Source organism: Rhea americana, unplaced genomic scaffold (assembly GCF_003343005.1).
Source record: "Rhea americana isolate MKP2758 unplaced genomic scaffold, rheAme1 scaffold_416, whole genome shotgun sequence".
NCBI lineage: Eukaryota > Metazoa > Chordata > Aves > Rheiformes > Rheidae > Rhea > Rhea americana.
The window spans coordinates 157,162-159,421 of NW_028186553.1; the positions used below are offsets into that span (position 1 = coordinate 157,162).

At 65.9% G+C, this 2,260-nt stretch overlaps 1 protein-coding gene across 1 annotated transcript in view; it reads left to right on the forward strand.

The window, feature by feature from the left end:
• The window catches only part of LOC146590241 (protein smoothened-like), a 121,945-nt gene that overhangs the window by 7,817 nt on the left and 111,868 nt on the right, over positions 1-2,260 (forward strand). The gene's annotated exons all lie outside the window — the stretch shown is intronic.

Consider the following 2,260-nt stretch of genomic DNA (forward strand, 5'->3'; position numbering starts at 1 on the left):
GGAAGGTGGCGCCGGCGGGCGGCAGCGCGGCGGGAGCGGGGAGCTCGGCCGGCTTGGGACGCCCGCGCCCGGAGCGTCCCGTCCCGCGTCCCGTCCCGCGGTGCCACCGGCGTTTTCCCGCGGTGCCACCGGCGTTTTCCCGCGCTGCCACCAGCATCTCCGCAGCCGGGCCGGGGCCGTCGCTCCCGGCGTCCAAACTCGGAGCCGGGCCAGCGCTCGCCGTCGGAGACCTCGGAGGGGCCGCGGTGCCCCGCGCCGGCTCGGAGAGGACGCCGGGGGCCGGCGGCGCTGGACGCGGGGCGAGTTTAGGTTAGGGTAGGCGCGCTGAGCTTGCCGGGGCCGTCTCCCGCGGGAGAGAGGCCGGGAGCGGCGCTGCCCCGCGCCCCCCGCCCCGGGGCTGGCTGGTACGTAGAAGCTTTCGAATCCTCGTGCCCGTAGGGTTTCATTTTTTATATTTTTAATCTCCGTATGGTACGCTGAGGCCGGCGGCGGCGTTCCCGCGGGCGCCCGCGGCGGTGGGGCGCCGCGACGCTGCTCCCGCACCCCACCGTGCTCCCCAAGTGCCTTCCAGCTCCCCGCTCCGGCGGAGACCCCCAGCAAAGGGTTTTTTAGGGGAAAAGAAGAAAAAGAAAGAAGCAAGTTAAAGCTAATCCAGCCGAGCGCGGACGTAGGAGGATCCCTGTCCTTGCCGGTGCCTTTTGTATTTGTCCGTCATTCCCGTAAACGCCGTGTTGTTTGTTGCACCCTGGTAGGCTCCTGCCTCCCCCGCCCTCCCGGTGCCCTCCCCACGTTAATTTTGCTCTGTAAAAGAAAAACCCTCCTGTATCAGTATTAAATTTTTCCAAGTTTCCAAGCGGCCGTCGCTGGGCTCCGCGCGCGGGAGCGTCCCGGCGCCCGGGAGAAGGTGCTCGGGGGCCGGGGGGGGCCGGGGGCCGCTTGCCAGCAGATGGCACTCGGGGCCCGGGCATCCCCGGCCGGCGGCTCCCGGCGCCCCGGCACCCTCGGGCGAGCGGGGCTGGGCGCTCGGCCGCACGGCACCCGCCTCCGCCGCCCGCTTTGCCTTTTCCCCGTCGTCTTTCCCCCCCTTTCCCTCTTTCTTTCCTCCCTTCCTTCCTTCCTCCTTTCTTCCCCCCCCCCCAGGCCAAACCAAAACCGCCCGAGGCGGCTTTGGGGAGGGCGGCGGGGTGGAAACGCGCAGCGTCGGCCGGGAAAGAAGCGCCGGAGCCAGCGGGCCGCCCGGGACGAGTGGCGGCACCGTCCCCTGGCTCGTGCCCTGGTTAAACGAGCGGAAGAAGTCGTGGCGCGGGCCGCTCGCAGGGACGCTGGCGGGATGATGCGCTGGCTGCGGCGAGGCCGGGCCGGCCTCGGCGCGGGATTCGTTTTTATTCTGTGTTTTCTGGGATTTCTCCGGAAGCGCAGGGCTGCTGGCGGGACGCGGCGTCGCGGGAGCGGGCCCCTCCGAGCCCGGCGTCCGCCCCGCGACGGGGCTGGCTCGTCGCGCGGAGGCGGAAACGGGCCGGGAAACCCGCGCGCGGCTCCTGGATTTTGCTTTCCCGCTTCGTCGTGGAGCGAAACGGCGCCGAGTCGGCGGAGCCTTCGCTCCTCGGCTCGGCCCCGCGGGGAAAGCGCGTTCGGTCCGAATAGTGGCAGCAAAAAGCCAAGGAGGGCTCCGAGTTCCCCTCCCGCAACAGGCCCCTTCCTGCGGGGAGAAGTGGGTTTGGAAAAACACAGATTATATAAAGTGGGGAAAAAAGGAAAAGGGGAAAAAAGGAAAAGGGGAAAAAAGGAAAGGGGAAAAAGGGAGTAAAAAGGAGAAAAAGGGGGAGCAAAGCGGAGAAAAAGGGGGAGAAAGGGGGGAAGGGGGAAAAAGGGGGGGAAGGGGAAAAAGAGCAGGGAAGGGGGGAAAGGGGGAAAATGGGAAAAAGGGGGAAAAGGGAGGAAAAAAGGAAAAGGGAAGAAAAAGGGAGGAAAATGGGGAAAAGCGGGGAAAGGAGAAAATGGGGGAAAGGACAAAAAGGAAAAGGGGGGAAAGTGGGAGAGAAAAAGGGGGGAAGGAGAAAAAGAAAAGGGGGAAAAAGAGGGGGAAAGAAGGGGGAAAGAGGGGAAGAGAAAAGGGGGGAAAGGAGGAAAAAAGGAGAAAAAAGGGGCGGGGAGAACAGAAAGCCAAAAAACCCGTTTCGTTTGTGTTGTCACAAACGCCCGGGGCCGTGGGAACGCTGCGCAGCGTGTGCGCCCCCCCCGCCCGGCTCCCCTCCCCGCC